Genomic DNA, 24,854 nt, shown 5'->3' with positions numbered 1-24,854 from the left:
AGCACAATTGATTGTGCATCTCCTAGGAGATGCCAAAGGCTAGGGACCTCCGAAGATGGGCAAGGGATCCGGGGTCCGCCCACTCCCCAACCCCCAACCCTTGCAATATCATCCAGCCTGGGCTCTTCACCGGTCAAATAAAGGATAGTGCTTTTATGCTGGGATGGAGGGCATAGGAGATCACCCTGGATGCCAGCTCTAGGAGTCTGCTGGTACCCCGAAAGGCTAGCAAGCCCAGCACCAGTTCTTTGTGTATGTACTCGCGCACGCCCTGCCGATGATAAGACAGTGCCTGCTGCTCCCAGAGAGTGCTGGATGCATTGCCAGGGCAGGGTTCCCATTTTTTTTTTTTTTGTCTTTTAGCAGGTGTGGACTTCAAGATGCAATAGCAGAACCTTTATGGGACTGTGTTTTCCTGTTCTTTTTTGTTGTTGTTGTTGTTTTGTTTTGTTTTGTTTTTGTTGTTGTTTTTTTTTTGTCTCTGTTCGTTTGGTGGATAGCAATGGATTGGAAAGAACTTCTGCAGGTGGGCACGGTGGGCAGAATGTAGAAGAGGATCACACTTCCAAACTGGTTAAAATTGTGGGCAATACCAGTGTCCTAGGGAATAAACTTGAAGTGTCTCGGGACTGTGGGTGTCCAATTTGGAGCACAAGTGTGAGCATCCTTTTTGAAACCGTGTGTCATCTGGAGCTTTCTGTTGGGATAGAGTAGAAGTTAATTTGCCAGTGTTCACATCTCAGTTAAGGGAACCCTAGCTTTGTACAAGGCTATCCGAGGAGGTCTTTAAAATAAAGATAAAGAGAAGTCAGAAGAAAGTGTCATGGTCAATAGTTGATAACAGCTTGGAAAACAGAATATACTTCTGGGAAAATGTGGTAACCTGGCCACAGAGTCTTGGGTACTTCGCAAAGTATCAGTCATATACTCTTGTGGGATTTTGTGGCAACTTCTATAACTTGAGGCCAGATGGACATGGTACTCCTTGCAGAAGCCCTTCCTATACCAGTCTTCTTGAAGTTGACATTCTACAACAACAGCTGTGACACCTGATCATTCGTGTCTGTTATGATCAACAGCATGGCCCACTAGGAGGGATGAAAGGTAAATTTAGAACATGCTTTTATTTCCTGTTTTATCTTTTTAGGCTGTGCATCTGTCTGTGAGTATGAAGTTTTGATACTTTCGTCTGCACTCACACTGTCTATTCTTATGATCTCCTTATGTGCCAAGAATGAGTCAGTATCATGATAATGAAACAGGGACTGCAATAGGGAAATACATTTCAGTAAATTAAAGCTGTGAATGTCCAATCTGATAATGCCCAGACTTTGAATACACATAGGCAAAGCAGAACTTCTAATGAAAGCAATACAAGTTGATGACAAGTTCATTGATAAACTGTGTTCCTCTGTGAGCAACAGATTGATTGTCCTCAGTCATTGCAGGTTATCATTTAATTAATGAATATGAGTTTCGATTGGAGGCATTGAAAACCCAGGGTATCAATGCCTCTCCTATATCCTCAGTGTTTGCTGCAATGAACAGGTATGAGAGACAGGTGCTCTGGGATACAGTGTAATCTTGGTGGTGAGATAAAACTAAATTTGAACTCTGGCTCTTCTGTCTTTAACTTCGTGATTTTGTGCAAGCTATTTGCTTTCTTCATCAGCAGTATGGGCTCATGTGTAGCAAAGCCCACCTAAATGGGTGAACATGCACATTGATAATACAAAGCACCTAGACATGGTGGCAGTACTTTTTGAAAAAGCAATATATTTGAAACCCGTATTGCAGGTGTTGGTAACACAAACCAGATTAAAACATGCTTTTATTTAAATATTCTAAACTGTTTTCGATACTCAGCATTGACATAACCATTCACCCCAAATTTGGTAACTTAAAACAATAGAAATTTATTGTATTACAGATCTGGGCATTGTAGGTCTAACACCACAGTGTTAGCAGGGTGACCTTTTGATACTTTTAGGAGAGGGTACTTCCTCCCCAACTTAGGCTTTCATAGTCTCAGGAATTCTTTACCCCTGACCATGTAATTCTGCTCTAACTTCATCTTATGTGGCCTCCCTTCTGTGTCTGTAATTTGTCAAGGTTTCAGTCTTAATATGAAGACATTGTTCCTATAGAATTTAGAGCTTACTCTAGGCATGTTTTAATTAGATTAAATCTGCAAAAATTTAACTTCCAAATTAGGTCACATGGACAGGTTCTGGGTTGTCATGAATTTGGGGGAGACAGGATTTAACTCAGTTTACTAACAGTTATAATAATATTGACAGCATCAATACTGGGTCAGCAAGTTTCAGAATAAATGATTGTGTGAGTTCAGACAAAGAATATTTAATCCAACTAACTTATTAGAGTTCTGTATTCCCAAGCACGGTAGTGAAGAGTGGGATCATAGACACCTCACTCACTTGTCATTTACATGGAAACTGAAACAAACTGGGGCTTAGGTCTTCTATAGATTCCCCCCAAGTGATTTTATATAGTCGTCTCCCCTTTGGATATAACAACAAAATAATACAGAAAAACAAAAAGAACAGCAAAAAATGAATGAATGAATAAATAATAAAAATGCTACATACTTTTAAAGAATATTTTTAATTTTAAGAAATATATTTTTAGTTCTTTGAGAATTTCTCACATACATAAAATGTATTTTGGATGTATTCATTCCACACTCCTCTAAGTAGTCCCAGGTTCATCCTCCTTCCCCTCTTAAATTTGTCCTCTCCTAAATTTGCGTCATATATACACATGTGAATAGATGCTTTCATCTGTACACACACACACACACACACACACACATACACACACACACACAATGGACTTACCTTATAACGAGAAATAATGCCTTTAGTAGATATTAGATACCATAGGCTAACAAACTAAAAGCCCTGTACCAGGGTTATCTCTATTGGATTTCTTAGTCAGTGATGTCCCATAGATCCCCAAATCCACACCTTTTCTGTTCTTATTTTGGTAAATGATTCCGAGTCTATCTAGGCAAAATAGCAGGGGTCACCTTTGATACGTCCATTTCCTTTGCCCTGAACACCCTAAAGTGTCACACAGTCCTATAAATTTAAGCTTTGGCATCATTTTCTAACACAGAGACTCCTACCTGATACCACTATAAATTTAAGCTTTGACATCAATTTCTAACACAGAGACTCCTACCTGATACCACTATAAATTTAAGCTTTGGCATCAATTTCTAACACAGAGACTCCTACCTGATACCACTATGAAACTCCAAGTCCTCCTAGCAAGACACTAGTTGCTTGGTTGTCCCCCAACCCATTACAGAAAATAGGATAGTATTGGTTCCTTGCATGAAATGCTACACAGACACTTGTTACAGTTTCCAGAAACGTTAGGAATGTACTGTACATGTCCAGCCTCATTACAGGCATCATGCTGCTGTCATAATGACCTGCTGTAATGAATGTCCAAAACACTTTTCCTTTGCCAGTCCAACTTACTTGATCACTTCCTCATCAGCACAGTTCTATCAAAATATTTTTGTCTTTATTAACACTTTCTATCATAATTTATATTGCTTATCTGATCTTTTAATGCCTACAAACTTTATCATGTTCACTAAGTTTGTGCCTTGTTTGCAGAAGTTGCTCAATCTGTATCTGATGAATGAGTAAAGAAATACTTTGCTTGATAGCATTTTCTTTGAGAATTGAAAGACATTATTTTTTTTCAGAAACTGTATGAAAAGAGCAATTTAGAACTCAGTCTAACTTCAAAAGAGGAGTATTCTTGGCTTTAACAAATGCATATTCCGAGAATCAGTTTTAGGCTTGCTAGAAGTTAACAGGATTAGAGTATTTTCTGGCATCTGAGACTTTTGTAAAACATGCATCAATACATGTTCTGCAAATACTTGCTTCCTAGATATCATCATCATGCTCAGTTTCAGACAACAACAAGCTAGATATTTAGCCTTCTAGAGACTAATAAGTAATAATACTGTATGATAATAATATAGTCAATTACTGAGCTTAGATTTCGAGCCAGGCTTTCTTAAGACTCTCCGAAGAATCTTCCTTGGAGCTATATAATCTACCAAAGAATGCAGAACACTACACATAGGAGCACAATGGAGATTTGACAAATCAATCATTAAGCATTCCTTTAAGATAAGAATCTTATGCTCAGAAAACTAGGAGATTTTTTTCTTTACAGAAGAACATGTGGTTTCTGAACCCATCTACATGATCTCTGTTTTTATCTTTAGAATGCTCCGGCCATCATTGTTGCCATTAATATAAGAAAAAAACTGATTTTTATTTGGGAACAATTTCCTGACATATTCCAGTCAAAATCCTTACATATGCTTTTGTTGTTAGACTCTTTGTCCTATTTAATTCAAGGGATGATTCTCTTGGTTGGGAAAGACTGTATACTTGGAGGAAGTCAGCCCAGATCAATATAAGATTCCACTGTATACTTTTGATTTCTAGATATAAGTGTGAGAATATCTGGTAAGTGCTCTAAAATTCACATTGTTTGAAGTAAACTATTTTTTATTTTATTTTGTGTTTTGTCTTTGAGAAGGAAATAGATACCAACATTTTAGTAAACGGCTAATTATTATAATGCATACTTAAAATTAGAAGAGCATGTATAACTACATGGCACAGACTGATTACAATATTTAAGTCTCATAGATGATGTACTACATAGTTGTACTCAATCACATGTAACACATTATGAATATGTGCTTTGTGACACTGAAAAACTGAAAACACTGACACAAAGCAGAGAGACAGTATCTGGTAGGCAGAAACATGGCTTTCTTTTTTCTCTTTTAATACCTTTCTAAATTTTTCAGAATCAGAAAACAACCCACTATTTTGCAAATGTGATGATGATATACACTCAGGTTGTGATTATTCATGTTGCCGCATCCATTGATTATCTGTTGTGTCAGGGACTCTGGCAGGTGTATCAGCAGTGACTCTAAGTTTGCATGCAAATGATAGAAATAACATAACTCGAATAAAACTAATCCATTAGACGGATATCAAAAGTTTAAGGGAATAGGCAGAAGGGTCAGTCAAGACGGTTCTGTGGAGTAAAAGGCACTTGCTTTTTATCCTACATCTTGGACCTGAGTTTGATCCTTTTGATTCCTAGAACCCACACAATAAATGTAAAGAACTAACTCCAGCAAATTGTCCTTTGACCTTTTCATATACCAAGACATGTGTAACCCCTCACATGCACAATAAGTGCATAAATAAATATAAGTAAATGCAATTTAAATTAAAAAACTTTAATTTCCAGAAATGTGATAGGTAATCCCCCAAAGCATTAAATGCACACATAAAATATCTTAGAAACAGAGAATTACAAAATCAGCTTCATAGTCTAGACAGCTGTATCAAGAACTTGATAGACAGGCTTGTTTGCTAAGGGCTTGGCCACAGCCCATGGGTGACTATGGTGAGGGTACATTAATTACTTTATTCCATGCCCATTCTAACCCACCAAACACCAGAGAGGGCAGGTGTTGTGGTTGTCGGGTTCATTACTGATTTTCCAAAACTGAATCAAATAAAACCAAAGACAGAACTAAAATGTCTGTCATCTAGGAATTGGAAACTTACAGAACTGAGTATCACCCTTCCTAATGACCATTTTTTTTGTGATGTTGTTTATTCAATAGCTTGTCTACTGTGATATACATATATCATGTACTGAAGATTGTAATCCTCACATACAAACAGAATTTTGAAGGGAAATTTCTGTGCTCAGGAGAGAGAAAATACAGACGAAAGACAACCTGAAACATGTTAGCAAAAGCAAAGGAATAATTTGGGAACGGACCGGTTACAACTGTAGGCATTTTTTTCAGGAGTATCTGACTTTTAAAATGTCCCATAATTCCTTCAGTATAATCCACCACAAATACTGGTTTAAATAACTTTTTTATAAAATTCTTAAAAATAACCCTTATATTAGTTGTATTCTATCGAACTTCCAGTCAAAAATTGAACATTTCTGTGGGTACCTATGAAATATAATGGTGTTAAAATTCTTATGTGTATGATATGAGTGTTTGTCTGAATGTATAACAGCCAGAAATGGGCACTAGGTCTTCTTGGACTGTAGTTACAAATGGTTGTGAGCTGCCATATGGGTGTTTGGGATTGAACCCAGGTCCTCTGGAAGAGTGGCCAGTACTCTTAGCCACTGAGCTATTTTTTCCAGCCCCAATGATGTTGCTTTAGAATTCTTTATAAACTTTTCCCTGTGAAAAGATTGTTTGTAAATAGAAGGAACAAAAATAATTTTTCTTCCATTATACTACAAGCAAGACAGATAAAGAATTCGAACAACCTCTGGTCACCACATGTAAACCTGGGATTGTTTCTCTACTCTCTTCATACTCTCTGAATTTGTTAGTAATGTCCTGTGAATCATCAAAGAGCCCATCTTCCACCTGGAGCCTGTGGTCCTATTCCTGGCTTTGCTCTGTGTCTCTAGGACCTGACTTCTATGCTCCTAGAATTCCTAGTCATAATAGAGCTAGATAAAGGCTTATCAGAGGGATAAATGGACTGGGACATATAAGCATGCGTTGTCATAAAGATGTGTGGGAAGACAGCTTACCGGACAAGGGGGAGCTCTTGAACCCCAGACTGATGGCTGAGAGGCCAACAGGGGACTGATCCAGACTCCATGAATGTAGTGTCAGTGTGGAGGCCTCAGCAATCTCTGGGGCCTTAGGTAGTAGATCAGTGCTTACCATGGTGTACGAATGAATTTTGGGAGCCCATTCTATATAGAGGGATGCTGTCTCAGCCTGGACACATGGGGAAGGGCCTAGGTCCTGCCCTGGATGAAATGGCAGACTCTGTAGATCCCCGCAAGGAGGGCCTCATCCTCCCTTGGGAATGATATGGGGAGTGGTTAGGGGGCTAGTGGGGACTGGTGGAGGGACAAGGGAGGAGGGGTAGGAGAGAGAGCATTCATGTTTCTAATTTAAATAAAAACATATATTGAAAAAAAGAAATAGGTCAGAGTGAAATTAATGACCTTAATGGAGAAGAAGAGAAGATAGGAAATTCATATTGTTTCTAGGAAGTGTGGCCTTCCTAATGGTGTGACCTTTTAATACATTTTCATGTTGTGGTGACCCAAAACCATAAAATTATTTCATTGCAAATTATGAAGTATGATTTTGCTACTGTTATGAATCATAATGTAAATATCTCATATACAGGATAACAGATGTGCAATGGCCATAGGGGTCGCTACCCACAGATTGAGAACCACTACACAAATGCATGGTATGCTTACCAGGGGCTGACTCCTCCTTTGTCAGCATGTACTAATTGCCAAAGGCTCTGCAGTGGTTTGAATGAGAATGGCCCCCATAGTCTCATATATTTAAATGCTTAGTCCCCAGTTGGTGGAACTGTTTGGGAAGGATTACAAGGTGTGGCCTTGTTGCAGTGTGTCACTGTGGGTGGGCTTTGAGGTTTCAAGACCCCATTCCATCCCTAGTTAGTTTACTCTGCCTCCCACTTGCTGATAAGGATGTAAGGTACCACTACTCAAGCACCAAGTCTGCCTGCCACTATGCCCCCTGCCATGATGGCCATAGTCTCTCTTAACTGTAAGCACCAAATAAATCTTTGTTGAATAAAAAAAAAGATGTGTGGGACCAAGGGACAAAGAAAACAAAAGGGATGAAGGCTGGTTCTTTGTCTTTGAATTCAAGCTTGGCTTCTAGGTTGTCACAAAAGCACACACATAATTTATTACTCATGCAACAGAATACAGATTACATGAAAACTAGACTACATTTCTGTGATTACAGATAACATACTGAACAAGACGTAAACAGTCATCAAAATATGTTCCCCATACACATTAATTAATCATTATAAGAATGTTGTCAAATAAGTCATTCAAGGCCAAATGTGCTGCAGTTAGGCAATATAGAGAAGAGCCAACTGGTTTATTTGCATCCAAATTCCATGAACACAGAGCAATAGCAACTCAGTAGATACTCAGAGCAGCTTTGAATGGTACTGGAACATTCAGGAAATGAAGCCTTACTCAGTTAACAGACCTTTGCAAGCTCTTCAGTGTCCTTAAACTCTCAGGTTCTGCATTTCTGCACCTTTAGATTTCCTCATAAAGGGGTTAAATAAAGGCATTGTTGCCTTCCTGTGTTCACTGTTATGATTAACTGTGTGATCAAAATGAAAAATCAGTATCTTGTTGCTTTTATAAAAAATGAGTTTTACTGACAATTAAAAAAATGTTCTGTTGTGGAAACCTATGTACTTGTTTTAAATGGAATTGACATGGTTTTTCCTTCAAGACACTGAACTTCACCGCTTCATATCCATACTCTTCCAGTGTCTCCCTCTTTAAATTAATCAAGAAGACTTCATGCAAGACATATTGATTCTATGATCTATTCAATAGCAGATTATGCGATGGGGAAGATTGAGGAAGGAAAACAGAAGCAAACAAAATCTTGTTCTAAATAAGACATCTGGTAGACAAAATTATCAATTTCACTTTTCAGTTAAAATTCAGGGATTATACACAATTTAGCAAGTGTCTCCTTGCTCTCCCTCTCTGTCCTTCCCACATCTTGACCATCCTGTTCCCTCATGTTCTCCACACGATTGATTCCTTTCTCCCCTCCCCCTTCCTTTCTGCCCAGCCTCCATGATCCCAAATTTCTCAGGAGATCTTCTCTACCTCTGTTTTCCAGGGGATCGATGTATGTCTCTCTTAGGATTCTCCTTGTTACCTAGCTTCTCTAGAATTATGGACTATTGGTTGGCTATCCTTAGCTTTAGTATTCACTTAAGAGTGAATACATACTTTGTTTATCTTTCTGGGTCTGGGTCACTCAGGATGATTTTTTTATAGTTCCATCCATTTGCCTGGAAATTTCAAGATGTAATTGTTTTTTACCACTGAGTAGTGAGCCCATTCTCTTTGGAGATACCTTGCTCAGCCTAGATATCCTGGGTTGGGGGTGGGGGGCTCAGTCCTGCCTCAAAATGATGTGCCAGACCTTGTTGATTCCCCAAGGGAAACCTTACTCTCTCTGAGGCATTGGGTGGGGGTAAGGTGGGAGCAACAGTAGGAGGGAAGGGAGTTGGAACTAGGATTGGTATGTAAAATGAGAAAAGATTGTTTTAAAATAAAAAAATGAATGAAAAAGAAACTAGCTGTTTACCGGATATCACTTTGTGTGTACACTTCTAATGGTGATCTTTTAAGTTAAAAGATTAGGGAAAGGGGCAACTCAGATAACAGTTGAAAATCACTAGCTGGAACAACAGTCATTCTTACATAAAGACTCATTTTTTAACTTAATTGCAGCTTACTGGCCCAGGAAACAAACATCCTGGGAGAAGGTAGAATTGTTTAAAACAAGGGTTCTTTTTCCAATTTACTTACATCTACTGCTTGGGTGTGCTTTAACCTGTATAAATAAGGACACTGGAGAAAGAGGAAGTTAAAGAAAAACATCTTATAAAATAGTATGTAGAGCATTCCTTATCTATGTAGTTTTTAGGGCAATGTTATCCTAAAGGTTTTAGATACAGAGAAATAAATACCAAATAAACTTTCTAATTACATTTGAACAACAGCTAGCTATTAATGCCTCAAGTAAACAGAACAAGCAGTCCATACATTGTGGGCTCTGGATTTGTGGATTCCACTATCTACAGATCAAAAGACATTTGAAAAACATTGCACCAATACTGAACATGTGCATCTAGCTTTCTTGTCAATTTCCCCTGACTGATACATTATAACTGTTAACATGTGCATTGTAATAAGTATTACAGATGATCTAGAGACAATTGTCAGTACATGGGAAATAGGTATGGATTACATGTAAATATTGTGCATAAGACTTTAGCATCCATACACTATTCATGGGGTCCTAGAACCATCTGCAGTGTAGTTTGCTTAGCTTTTCCTGGATGTTTGAAAGGCAATGGAGCCTCCCTGATATGTCCACCTCCTCACTGTTCTGGGAGAGTCTACCCTCCTTCCCTCTCTAAACCCTACTATCAGTCAGTCACATCTGCTGAAGCGTTTTGTTTCTGTATCTTTTTCCCACTGTCAGTCTCTTAGGTTTTGAGTTACACTCCTCTCTGTTCTTTTCTTCATTTCCACCCCCAAAATGAACATTACAGCCTCCTTGTTAATATCTACTCATTAAAATCACCCCAAATTATTCCATGATCTGGCTTAACCCAGATATTCATTATAATATGTTATTGCTCTACTGGACTTCTATCTTACACTAGAATGAAAATTATAAAGTAGCTATTTCATGTTTCCACCTTTGCATCACACCATCTAGCTTTGTGCCTGGCAGGCCTTTAATAAATATTTGTGGATATGTTGCTATTTCAGAAGCTAAAACATTTAAGTTCAGATGAGTAAAACTGTAACCACAAATTAAAAATTTTTTCGATGGAAGCTAGAAATAAGATATTTCCTTTAAGTAAAAAGCTCCAAACTAATATTAATTTTCTGTGCTTTCTCAATGAAAGAAAGACAAAGATTAATTATTCCCTTGCCTGTTTCTTAGAGCAAGACAGAAATTCTACCATTAGATGTGGCAAGATGGTAGAGATTTTAAACAGATTGTAAACAATGGGAGAGATGAAGCACAGCATTATCAAAGAGTTGTGTTTTCAGCAACAAAAATATGTAAATTGCTTGAAAATCCTTAAAGATAATTACTTGATTATTAGATATACTATACCTACTGCTTTGTTGTTCCAAATTTGAGGGTGAATATACCTGATTGTAGTTTCCTATTTGAGCAGCAACTGAGTTTTATATGGAAAACTGAGATTTTATTCAGTTAGTTGGTACTACTGTTTCCATAGCAATTGGCATACTAGCAAATGAGGAGAAGCTAAGTAGGCTTGCAGGGGAAATGAATCAAAGCAAGGGCTTCTCAGTCTGAGTTTCTGGACCACTTCAGTTCCAGTTGGCTATTCGTGGAGAGAGATTCTGCAGTGGAAATTGGAAAAAAACTCAAGATACTGTAAGAAAGCTTTCTTCAGTAATCTTGAACACTTTAGTTGGATTACCAAGGCAAGTACCTGTGTCAGTCTGTTGTGCATCTACACTGGGTGAATAACTTACTACATAGAGTTCACTAGGGAACTGATATCTAGGAATGTGGTGGAGCTGTCCTTTGAAATCCTGAGTGAGTGTGTAGACTGTGTGAATCCTATCAGATATTAACTATATTGTGATGTCAGCATGGAGCAGTGTTCAATTTTATGTAGCTTGGCACACATAGTGTGACGTTTCTGAGAGAAATATAGAATTCCGTTTGTTCACACACACACACACATACAGAGAGAGAGAGAGAGAGAGTGAGAGAGAGAGAGAGAGAGAGAGAGAAAGAGAGAGAGACAGAGAGAGAGGTGCTGAGTAATTGGCAGTGTTCACTGTATTTCTTCTGGCCACCATCTCTATAACTGAGAAGTACCTGTCTGTATCATCAGACATGCCAGAGTCTTCACTTTGTCACAGTCCAGCAGTTCTCAACCTGTGGGTCACAATCCCTTTGAGGATCGAATGACCCTTTCACAGCAGTCACAAATCAGATATCCTGCACATCAGAAATTACATTATGAGTCATGACAACAGCAAAATTACAGTTATGAAATAACATTGGAGATAATTTTACGGTGGGGGGTCATCTTAACATGAAGGTTGCATTATTAGGAAAGCTGAGAACCATTGCTAAAGTAGCTGCCAGTCCTTTATTTAAAATTATGCAAATTTACTTGTTTATGTTATCATCTTGGTCCTCAATGTGTTTGAATGTTACTTTTCAGTAATGGGGGTTTCTTTATGTTTTGGGATCATATCTTTCTTAAATATTATAACTTTTAAATCTTACTGAAAACACAGGCCATTTTTCATAATTATTTGTAGGAAAGATTATATTTTTCAATACATTTATTTATTTTATACTAAAGCTTCAGTTTTCCCCTTCATCCTTTCCTTGTAGTTCCTCCCTTCATCACCCTCTTTCTAGACCCCAATACACTCCTCCTCCATTTCTGTTGAGAAAATGGCAGGTCTCCCATGAGTATCAACAAAACATGGCATATCAAGATCCAGAGTTGCAGCAAGACTAAGCACCTCCCCATGTATTAAAGCTGGGCAAAGCAACCCACTATGATGAATGGGGTCCCAAAATCCAGTAAAATAGTCAGAGACAGGTCCTGTTCCAACTGTTAGGAGTCTCCAAAGGGCACCAGGCTACATAACTGTAACATATATGCCCAGTGCCTAGGTCAGTTTTATGTAGGCTCCCTGGTTATCAGTTCAGTCTCTGTGAGCCCCTATGAGACAAGGTTAGTTGATTCTGTGACTTTTCCTGTGGTGTCCTTGACTCCTCTGGCTCCTACAATCCTTTCTCCCCCACTTCTGCAGGATTCCTTCAAGCTCCACTCAGGTTTTGGCAGTTGGTCTGCATCTGTTCCCATCAGTTGTTAGATGAAGCCTTCCTGATGAGAGTTAGGCTATTAGGATGGGTACCAATCTATGAGTATAGCAGAGTATCATTAGGCAACATTATATTGACTTTTTTCTCTAGTCGTGTTTATCCTAGGTTTCTGCATCATCCGGCCTATGGGTCCTGGTGCTCTAGGTAGTGCCAGGGATGGGTTACACTTCTGGCATATGTTTTAGGCTAGACAAGTCATTGCCTGCCAACTCCTTCAATCTTTAGGTCATCCTTACCACAGCACATCCCATAGGTAGGACAGACTATAACCAAAGATTATGTTGCTGGCTTGGTATTCCATTCTCCCTACTTGAAGTCTTGCCTGGTCACAGGAGATGGCTAGTTCAGGCTATGTATCTGCTATTTCTAGGAATATTAGGTGGGGTCATCCTTGTAGATTCCTGTGAGGTTCCCTTGCACCATGCTTTTATCTGACCCAGAAATATCCCCCTTTGCAGTAGTCTCTCTCAGTGTTCTTGCCTTCTGTTCCCCCCAATCTCATCACTATTATACTTTAAACCACAATTGAGGAATAAACCATATAGTCTTGTGCTTGCTGAAGGTAGGAATTATCAAAACTCAAAAAGATGACAGGGTAGTTCTATGACATTATTGTGTGGAAGCATAATTCACCCACATACAGTTGTGTGCAGCAGCAAAGTGGAGCCTTGTACATGAAGTTCATATACAGTGGTGTAGTGGAGCCTTGTGCAATTTATAGAATGGAGAGTTGGAGCCTTCTACTGAATATGAGTTCTATAAAATGGTAGAGAGATGCTCTAGTGGTTTCAATAAGAATGCCCTGTCCCAAGCTCAAATATTTAAATGTTAGGTCACCAGAAAGAAGAACTCCTTGAAAGGATTAGAAGGATAAGTTGGTGTGGCCTTGCTGGAGGAAGTTGTTATTGGGGGTGAGCTTTCAAGTTTCAAATGCCCATACTAGCCAATCAGGATGTAGTTCTTAGCTACTTCTCCAGCACAATTCCTGCCTGATGCCATGATCCCTGCCATTATGATAATGAAACAAGCCTCCAAAAGTGTAAGCAAGCCCCCAATTAAATGCTTTATCTTAAATTCCTTGGTCATGGTATCTCTACATCAATAGAATGGAAACTAAGACAGGAGTCTTATATATGATGTACATTTCATAGCCTAGTAGAATAGAGCCTTGTAAGTTATGTGCATTTTATAGATGGAATAGATCCTGAACTGTACATAATATTCATTCTAAAGAAGTAGGGCCTTACCATCATGTGCATTCTACTGAATGGTGTAGTGAAGACATTCACATGATGTTTGTCGTATAGAAAGGTGGAGAGGAATTCTTACCAAGGATTTGTGTCCAATAGAACGGATGGGAAAAATCTGAAAATCAACATGGGAATCACGTGAGGTAACTAAGAATAATATATCTATACCTTGTTTAAAAGTAATGAAAGTCAAATGAGTTAGAAAATTCTAGAACTGTCCCTAGAGTTTTTATTTGCTTAGAAAAGGGCAGTGTTGGATCAGTTTTCCATTCATTTTCTGACTTCAATTTTATTTTAAACATGAAGTGCATTCCCCCCACTGAGAAGTTCTCTTTTCTCCTATGTGGTCCAGGGTTTGCACTAACTGGTTGACACCACTATGGAACAGAAAAAAAACGTTTGGTTCTAATTTAATTACTTAAGTGATAAATGTAAAACAAATAACCATAGGGCCAGAAAGATAGCTCAGCTGGTAAAAGTGTTGACTGTACAGCCTGCTGACCTGAGTTTGCTCCCTCAATCCCACATAAAGATGGAAGGAGATAACTGACTCCAAAGTTGACATCTTAACTTGACATGCTCATGGTAGCAAGTGTAGCCCCATGTACCCCCACATATACACATAAACCATATACTAATAACAGAATGCTTAAAGTGAATAAATACAATTAGATCTGTCTATTCAGGTGGTGCCTATACAAGTCTGCTTTATCCTTTGACAGACTAGATTTCAAAACAAATTGAAAACAGATGTTCTAATTACTACTGCAAACTAGTTACCCATATTTTTAATGGATGAACACTGTACCCACTTGTGTGATTTTAGGTCATGTAGGGGCCACAGTAATGAACACAGTAGATAAATCCCTCTTTTGAATAAGAAACAGAGAGCATAGAGAAAGCATTGTAAGTAAATGTGTGCAATGTCAGCAGCTGACAATGCTTTGGGGAATATGGAGAGGATAAAGAGATCAGAAAGTTTGGCATGGGTCGAGTTCATAAGTGTGATTTCAAATAGAGGAGTCAGATCAACCATGCTGGAATGGTGATATTTGAAGGAGGGGCAATAACTAACCCTGTGCTACCCAAAGATATGGATTTCTTCTGAGAAATGTATATGTTGTGATTTTGTCACTATGCTACTTTACAGAGTACATTATGAAAGCCAAATAAGACACATCTTTTAAAAATATTAATTTGAAAAATCACCATACAAATAACACATTTCATTTCAGCATTTTTATACATAGGTCTGTCTCTTGAGGTGGCCTCTGATATAAACATGTGGCAGAGTAAACACAAAATGTATGATCTGGCTGCTGGTGTAACATGCCATAGTTTCACAGTAAACAATTTTTTAATCACAAAGGGTATACTCTAAAACATAGATTCTAACATACAAAGACAAGTAACACAGTCATTTATCCTCACTTTCATGTGTATTTTTTAAATAAATTTATGTGCTTGTTGAACTATATTCCTCAGTATTGGAACAAAGTTGACAACAATAACAAATACTATGAAGACATTATTCATAGCTATCGAGTTCTATATTCTATCTCATTTAATTCCTCCAAGAAGCTCATAAAAGACTATAGGGAAAAGTTCTTTATCACTTCTGAAGCCTAAGTCCTTTGAACTCTTCTATTTTGATTGGAATTCTCTTTAGCATCAGAACTTGAGATAAGGATTCAAGAACAAGTAGATCATTTTAACTTCATGGAGCATCTTTAAGAGAGAGGCAGGGGGACAATGAAGGAGATGAAGGAGTGCACTTTGGTTCTTTGCTGCAGTGCAATTAAATACGTTAGACTAGATTGTTTCTAAATAATAGAAATTTGGTTCTCTTAGGTTTAGTTATGGGAAGAGAAGAAGAGAGTGTAATGGTGTGTGAGGGAGTATTATCAACATGCATCATATAAGTGCTTGAAGATGGCCTTTGTAGCCATGTATAATACTTTTTTGAAGACATAGGTTATTTAAGATAGTTTTGTTTAAGTTACGAAACAGTTTTTCAAAGGTTTGTGTCGTCAAAGATGTAGAGGTGAAAAAATAAAGGTCAATTTACCAGCATCCAGCTTCAAGAGAGGGTTTCAATGCAATATCCTCTGGAGGTTATGGACAAAGCAACATCCTCCTGTGGCAAGAAGACAAAACAGAAAAAGGCTCATCTTCATCTCTTTTAAAGGCCACTGATCCTGTTTATGACACTGTGCCTTCATGATCCAGACACCTCCTTAAGGTCACATCTCTGAATACCATCATCTTTAGGTCTAAGTGGCAAAACAGAGATGTCAGAGAGACACGCATATGCAACCCATATCAGACCAACACTGGAGTATTAAACTGTGAAAACTGGAAAGTGTGCAACACTCCTATTTCAGAAATCATCTATCCAAAGGTGAAAAAGCCAAAATGTTTATAAACTACATTTTATGATCATTGATTTAAAACTGATCCCAAGCTAGCTTAATTATTTGCTACCAACACCTGAGATTTGGGAACGTCCTCAGAAACACAGTGTGGCTGTTGGAAGTTAGTTTGGATACAATTCAGTGGAAAGGCTTGATAGCTCCATATGTAGTACGTAACCTACGTCACAAAACTTCATGGATCTTTGAAAAATTGCTATTTAAAATGAAACAAAGCATTTATCTTTTTAAACATTATTTTCATATACAGGTCAAAGGCCATTTTCACGCTAACATATAATGTACCTTGAACATATCCCTTACACATATCCCAATTCCTTCCATTAATTCCATTGTTCATACAGTTTTGAGTCTACTTCCATGCCATTTACACATATATGATTTTATATACACATAAGTCTAGAAGGAGCCACAGATGAGAAAAAACCTATAGCACTTATCTTTATGACTGACGTAATTTGCTTATTATGATGATCCCATTGCATTCATTTTCCTCCTAATGGTATAACCCTATTCTTTATTGTTGACAAAAATCATGGTGTATGAAAATGGCAGTTTCTTTATTTTAAAATGCTTCTATTGTTGGATACCTAGATTGATTGCACAGCACAGCTATAGTGGTATGCAAGTATCTCAGTGATGCATTGACTTGAAGCCCTTTGGTAAATACCCAGAAACAGTATAGTGGGGTCCAATGGAGGACCTATTGTTCTTCTTTTAAGGAATATCTATACTAACTTCCATAGCGGCTAGCTTAATTTACATACCTAACAGCAGCATTAAGGTTTACCTTTTGTTTGTGTTCTACATAGCATTTTTCATTATTTTTTCATACCGGCTGCAATTCTGCTGAGGTGTGATGGAATTTCAGTATAATTTTTAGTTGTGTTTTTCTGATAGTAAATGATTTTATGGTTGTTAGAAATTTGTTCTTCATTTAAAATGTGGATTCATAAAACTACAAGGCTTCTGTACAGCAAGGGAAATAGTTAACTGAGAGAAGAGAGAGCCTACATAAGTTACCAAAGACAAAGACACTATAGATAGACTTTCTTCCCAGCATCTTGTGATCTTAGTTTTTCCTCTTTGTGTCCTAATTTGCCATTGTTCTGCTGTTTCTATTTTGGAGCTTTGGTAAGAAATAGATTTGTTTTGGTATACTGATTTAGACTGGAGTTAAAATGCAAATTCATTTGCATATTTGAAATCTAACTTAATGGGAGGAAAATCAATGATATAACTGCATCCTAAATGAAGTTCAGTGAAATGAACTTATAGTGAGCTAGTGAAGACATATCACTCCAAACCAATATGAATATATGTACCCAGACCTTATTGTGAGCACTCTCCTTCCCCTTGAGATTTCTCACAGTGACTTGTGAGATTTGCTATTGGAATATCCTACACAGGCTCCTGTTTGTTATATCACTTCAACTTTAGGAAAAGACAAATTAGAAATTAACTTTGGTGGCTATTATGTACTAGTTTAATTGCTATCCAGTGGCAGACTAGATCCTTATTATTTCTCCAGTTTTGCCATACATGTTATGAATTAACAATGATGCAATCATTATTTTGCTTGTTCGTGGACATTCATGGATGCTTGAGAAAGTGTCAAACTTAAAATCCTAATGATTACTTTCATGCTCTCTGAGACCATGATGCTTCCAGCATTCTCCATGAATATTATCAATTATGTACTTGATTATAATATCACTGATTAGGTAGGGACATTAGGTAGGCTTGCTGTCTAAGTTTATTTGCTTTCCCTGAAATGCTTTGCATATTTGAGTCTTGTAGAATGTTAGCCTCTTTCTAGACATAGCCTTATGAGGTAATACTCTGGTGTTGCTGGACTGTGTTAAAGAGAAACTCAATCAATGATACTTGTTAAAGCAGTATTTAAGATTTTAAAAGGCACTATTTAGAGCCATCTTACTATGTTTTTGGGCCCTACAATGGAATTTGAAATGAGGAGAGTTTTGTCTTAGTTCTAAATACATGTTATGAAGGTGGAACTGCATAGTCAAAGAGCAGGTGTGGGCAATGGACCAAAAATTACCCAAAGGAGAAACTTGGGTGAGTTGGAGGTAAAGAAAGATTTTTAGGTCAACAAACATAAGAAGATCCCTGCTGAAGACCTGTTATGGCATTCAAATAGCCTGTGGGTTAGGAAGTGATCTGCTAACTCGCTTGTCATGGAAGTTTTCTACAACTGGGTTTCATCAGTGCACAGAGGTGTCTTACTATGAAAGAATAGATTCAGAAGTTGACCAGATACAGACAAACAAAGAATCTTTGTCAACTGACAATGCCAGCTACTTATCTTTTCATTAATTTGATTTCTTTGTAGGATTCCAGAATTGCCTTCAGAAAAAATATATAATCCTACTTTCTCTTCTAGGAAAGTGTTAATCCTCCTTTCCTTCTAGGAAAAGAGTCATGAAAACTATCTTTCAGACCAGTCACAGTGAAAATAGGGAATGCAGGAGTATGTGAAGTGGGTATTTATTCTAAATTTGCCCTTTTTCATTTTTTGTTTTCTTTCCATGAAAGTTTTTAACTTTTCACAGCAGAGTCATGAAAACTATCTTTCAGACCAGTCACAGTGAAAATAGGGAATGCAGGAGTATGTGAAGTGGGTATTTATTCTAAATTTGCCCTTTTTCATTTTTTGTTTTCTTTCCATGAAAGTTTTTAACTTTTCACAGCAGAGGTAATTTGATATTTGTTTTGGAAATGACAGCTGGTTTTGTGACAGAAGTAGATGATGACCCTTGCTGCTCCATGACTCCTCAGGGAAGGTCCTTGATGCAGGACATCAGTCATGCCTAGTCTTTACCTGCTGTGACTTCTTTAATCTGGAGTTGGCAACTTTGAAATCTGATAGAAATTATGGACACTAACCTTGAGATTTCTCTGCATGTAAAAGCAGATTTATAGTGTTTGGGGGACCCTGTGTGGACCCCTACTGGTTGAACAAGTTGACAAAATGTATTACTTACTCTGAAAATTAAGCATCACTGATTTCTATTGTTTTCAGTTGCATCTGACATTCTTTCGGAGCCACAATACACTAGAACAACAATACAGACTATGTGATGAACAAATGAATGAGTTGTGTTTAGCAAATTAGTAGATATCTGGTACACATTCAGTAACTAGCTACAAAGATCTTTTGTTGATATCTATTTGGTAACCTTACAATTGAATAAAATTTTTGTCTTCTACCACCTAGTGATGGTAGTGCTTGCCAGTAGGATACACTGAAGAGGGAGAGGCTGGAGTATCACAAGTTTAAAGCCTGGTATACTCCTTTAAGGACCTGCAATGAAGGTTCAGTCTGTAAAGAAATGTTTGGTGCAAGACTAGTAATCCATGTACACTCCTTGTTCAAGCAAAATAAAGTTAGGAAGAAAGAACCAAGTCTACAAAATTGTTCTCTTCTATCAGGTTCAGTGTAATTGGATTTTTGTTGAGGTATTTGATCCACTTGGACTTGAGTTTTGTGCATGGTGATAGATATGGATCTATTTTCATTCTTCTACATGTCGACATCCAGTTATGACAGATGCCTTCTTTTCTCTATTGTAACTTTTTGATTTCTTTGTCAAAAGTCAGGTGTTCATAAGTATGTAGATTAGTCTTAGTAACTTCAATTCAATTCCATTGATACATGTGTCTGTTTTTATGCCAATACAAAGCTGTTTTTTATTACTATAGCTCTATATTAGAGCTTGAAGTCAGGAATGGTGATGCCTTGGGGCGCTCCTTTATTGTACAAGACTGTTTTAGCTATCCTGGGTTTTTTTCCATATAAAGTTGAGTATTGTTATTGAGGTCTGTGAATTGTGTTGGAATTTTGATGGGGATTGCATTGAATTTGTAGATTGCTTTCGGTAAGAATGCCATTTTACTATTTTAATCCTATCTATACACGAGCATGGGAGATCTTTCTGATATCTTCTTCAATTTCTTTAAAAAACAAACTTAAAGTTCTTGTCATATAGGTCTTTCACTTGTTTGGTTAGAGTTACCCCAAGAGATTTTTATATTATTTGTGGCTATTGTAAGTGATGCCACATTGCTGATAGTGTTTGTCAGCTGTAGGAGTTTCCTGGTAGAAATTTGGGGGTCACTTATGTATGCTATCATATCATCTGCAAGAAAAATTTGACTTCTTTCCAATTTATATATCTCGATCTCCTTTTGTTGTCTTATTGCTCTAGCTAGAACTTTGGGTACTGTATTTGGGTTTTGAAATATGACCTAATAATTCTCTGAATTTCCTTGTTGTCTGTTGTTAGGGCTCCCTTTTTCATTTCTGATTTTGTTCATTTGGATATTTTCTATCTGTGCCTTGGTTAGTTTGTATAAGAGTTTGTCTACTCTGTTGATTTTCTCTGAGAACCAACTCTTTGTTTCAGTGATTCTCTGTATTGTTTTCTTTGTTTGCATTTTATTGATTTCAGCCCTCAATTTGATTATTGAGCCTGTCATGTACTTCTCCTGGGTGAGTTTGCTTCTTTTTGTTATAGAAATTTCAGGTGCACTGTTAAGTTGCTAGTGTGAGATTTCTCCAACTTCTTTATGTAGACTTTTAGTGCGATGAAATTTCCTGTTAGCACTGCTTTCATAGTATCCCATAAGTTTGGGTATGTTGTGCTATCATTTCTATTAAATTCTAGGAAGTCTTCAATTTCTTTCTTTATTTCTTCCTTGACCAAGTGGTGATTCAGTTGAGCATTAATTAGTTTCCATGAATTTGTAGGCTTTCTGTAATTTGTGCTGTTGTTGACTAATAAGTTAATTTTAAAATTAAAGACATCATTACAATTCCAGTCTTAATGTTCTCTGTACTAGAGAATCTACTTCAGCTACAAACAATTTTTTACAATATTCTTTCTTATGTAGTTCTTATATTATAATTTTGTAAAGAAGACATCAGAATTGTGAGGAGATTCATTCTGTCATAAGCATCAGCAGGTACAAGGGTCTATGTGTCATCTCCTATGACATTCTCCACTCACTGCACTATATTATGGTCCTTATAGAACAATAAAATAACAGAGAAATAACAGTAGTGATGGGAATTAAAACTATACTCATCAATATTCTTCAGTAAAAAGATGTTTATTACAAGATATTAGTTCATGGAATTATATGAAAGTGAGATTCTGATGACCCAATATATATAAGCTGAAGGCTCAAAGAAGTTAATGCCATACCATAAATACCTGAGAATCAAAGAAATGAAGGTGTGGGTCTAGCTTAATCTCAGTATAAAGAGCTTGGGGCTTGAAGTGGAGACAGGAGAGTATACATGCACCAGATCAAGAAATCAGTGGACCTTTCTCTTGATTTTTGCTGTTCTTGTTATTTTGAGACCCTAGTGGACTGGATGATGTCCAACTACATTATAGAGGCCCATTTGGATATATTCAATCTATGTACTCAAATGCTTGTCTCCTCTGGAAACACCTCCATAAACATGGGGAAATATTTGTAGTCAGATGAATGAGCATTATATAGTACAGTAAGAATGACACGTGAAGTTAGAATTTACTAACATAGATAACCTTTACTTCATTCTTTCTGTGGCAATATTGGTCATAATAACTCCACAAGGCTTGTACTGTGGTATCCCCTGTGTTTCAGGTGACAAAACAGGTTTCATAGAAGTTTAAAAAATTGCCACTTTCTAAACTTAGCCAGTTATATCTCTCTCCAAAACTTGCCATCACAACCCCAGAGAAATGCTGACACCGGAGTTCCAATCTTCAATCATCAGAATTTTCATTGAAGTAGTCTGGGCTTTACAAAGCAATTCTTCAGACTTGGGGAGTTTAGTCATGTGACTGAGCTCTCTAAATGACATGTGTATTTTAGTTGTATGTTTGGCTACAATGACTGGAGAATTGGCTGTCGGGCTTCAGTTATTTCAGCATCAGGTCAGAATGGTTATTTAGCATGTTCAGTAGAAATGGAGTGGATTTTATTTTTTGTTTGAGTAATTTGGTGTGATTGACTTGATCATGCTACTAGGCAGAATAAATGAAATTTATTCAAATAGTAGGAACAATGAAAATTGCTATTGTATACTTTTAATCATTGCTCAGAATAGAGGAGAGCAGGATGAGAGATACCATAACAGAGGGAGTCATTATAGGTTTGAGGAGAAATGTGGCACTAGTGAGATTTCCAGAGATCTACAAGGATGGCACCAACTGAAAAACTAAGCAATAGTGGAGAGACTACCTTGAATGCCCATCTCTGATAATAAGTTTGCCGACTACCTTATATGCCATCCTAGAACCTTCATCCAGTGATTGATGGAAGCAGAGGCAGAAAGCCACAGGTAAACACTGAACTGAAATCCTGCAACCCAGTGACAGAGAGGGAGGAGCAATGAGCAAAGGGGTCATGACTGGGCTGGTGAAACCCAGAGAAACAGCTGACCTGAACAAGGGGGAGCTCTTGTACTCCAGACTGATGGCTGAGAGGCCAGCATGGGACTGATCCAGACCTCCTGAATGTGGGTGTCAGTGAGGAGGCCTAGGCAATCAATGGGACCTTGGGTAGTAGATCAGTATTTATCCCTGGCATACAAATGGATTTTGGGTGCCCATTCCAAAATGAGGGATGCTATCTCAACCTGGACACTTGGGGGAGGGCCCAAGCCCTGCCCTGGATGAAATTACAGACTCTGGAGATCCCCCATGAAGGGCATTACCCTCCCTGGGGAACGGAGTGGGGATTGGGTGGGGGTCTGAGGGAGCTGGGGAGGGGGATGACAGGGGATGAGAGGAGGGAGAGGAAGCTGGATTGACATGTGAAGGAAGCTTGTTTCTAATTTAAATTTTAAAAAAAGATAAAAAGACTAGATAGAGTCCACAATGGGAAGTAAACTCAGAAGGCACAGAACTGCAATAGAAGTATCCACAAGTAAAATTGATTATTTTTTCACTAAAATCTGGGGAGTCTACTTTTGTGACCAGAACAATGAGTTTGACTCAGACGCCCGTGTATGGATTTGGAGAGCAATGTCAGAGAGGAACCATACACAACTGACATTCTAAGGACCTTTCTTACTAAGAATGCCTAGATTTTTACTTCCCGCATTACCTGAGGAATGTTGGGAAAAATTCACAGTCAAATTTTCAATGTAGATATTAAACTAACCAGAGTAGTCTGTTCAAGGGTAAAGACAACAAAAGTGTCACATGGTTTCCTGGTGACTACCCTCATGTCATTGACAGTGTCATCACAGTACATGGAGTCTGAGGTACTGAATTTGAAAATGAAAGCATACTAAGATTCTGAGTTGGAAGAAATTTTTATAATAAATCAGTCAATTCTTTTTGTGTATGTATTTGGTTTGATATATTCTTAAGATATAGCATAGCATGAAATACTGTGAATCAGTAAATCTCCAAATCATGTGGAACTAAAGCTTTTAAATAGTATGTTTGATTTTTCTCTTTATTAACATATATTAATTGCACAAAATAATGAATTTATTGTGACATTTTCATAATAGTTTATCTAGGGCACCTTTTTTAAATTAAGCTCCATTGTCTCCATTTGTATTTATCTCCATTATAATTAACAGGATTTTAATTTTACAATGACTCTTAAAATAATGGTCTGACATCCAATTTTTATTTCTGAAATCCTTAAAACATGGTAATAGAGCAATAAACATTTTTTCATTTTTATTTTTACTTTACATGCTTGGATATTTTGCTTAGATATATGTATTATGACACGTACACATGTAGTACCTGCAGAGAACAAAAGATGACATCAGGTCCACTGGAACTGAAATTACAGATGATTGTGAACCATCATATGGGTGTTGGGGACTGAACCCAGGTCCTCTTTAAGAGCAACAACTGCTTGTACATACTGAGCTTCTCTCTATTCTCATATTTCAAATCATGCTAGATACTGTATTAAGCCTAATCATTGCATGATTAATTAGTGACAACTCACTGATGAATAAATTTGTTATTGGAAGAAGTTTAAAAATATAAAACAATACATTATTCTATGACATTTCCTATTGGGAACTTTTCAAGTATCTTCCACTGGATAAACTCTCATCTCCTAGCCTGTAGTACCTTTTTATGACATGTACCAATTTACTTTCCCTCTTCATCTCATGCTGTTCTTTGATCTTCCTGTGGGCAAATTTGTCATTCTTCCTACCTAGGTGGCCTTGCCCAAGAACATGACCTATGTGGTTCATTCTTGTCATTCTGATCTGTTGATGCCCCCTGCTCTGAAAGATGAATATAGTGCCAACCCTGAAAATCAGTCTAACCCTATTACAACATGAGGCTTAATTGCTATTTTATTTTAAATATATTTGCTTTGAGTTTCATTTTAGCCATCTAGTATCTGTGATGATACTTTATAACACTTTAGTGCCCATTTTGCAAATAACTAATGATGCTTATCAAGTTTTTATGGGTTATTTGTTGTGTTGTTTATATTACTTTCTCTGGGAGAGTAGTAATTCAAAAATTTCTACTCATTTTTAAGATGAGTCTTTAAAAATGTTCTTTTATTATCCAGCTTTCCATTGTGTCA

The 24,854-nt window shown here is 37.4% G+C and overlaps 1 protein-coding gene across 4 annotated transcripts in view; it reads left to right on the top strand.

The window, feature by feature from the left end:
* Positions 1-24,854, top strand: part of Pak5 (p21 (RAC1) activated kinase 5) — a 279,635-nt gene that overhangs the window by 295 nt on the left and 254,486 nt on the right. The window contains exon 1 of one of the 4 annotated variants that reach the window (XM_040746374.1): positions 175-1,104. The exons of the other annotated variants lie outside the window; for them this stretch is intronic. The gene's annotated coding sequence lies outside the window, so the exon portion shown is untranslated. Of the gene's footprint in view, positions 1-174; positions 1,105-24,854 lie in introns of those variants that run through there. 4 annotated transcript variants of the gene reach the window in all.

Source organism: Mesocricetus auratus, unplaced genomic scaffold, assembly GCF_017639785.1.
Source record: "Mesocricetus auratus isolate SY011 unplaced genomic scaffold, BCM_Maur_2.0 Super-Scaffold_100004, whole genome shotgun sequence".
Classification (NCBI taxonomy): domain Eukaryota; kingdom Metazoa; phylum Chordata; class Mammalia; order Rodentia; family Cricetidae; genus Mesocricetus; species Mesocricetus auratus.
Note: the sequence above shows the minus strand (reverse complement) of the source record. Positions and strands in the feature narration are given on the sequence as shown.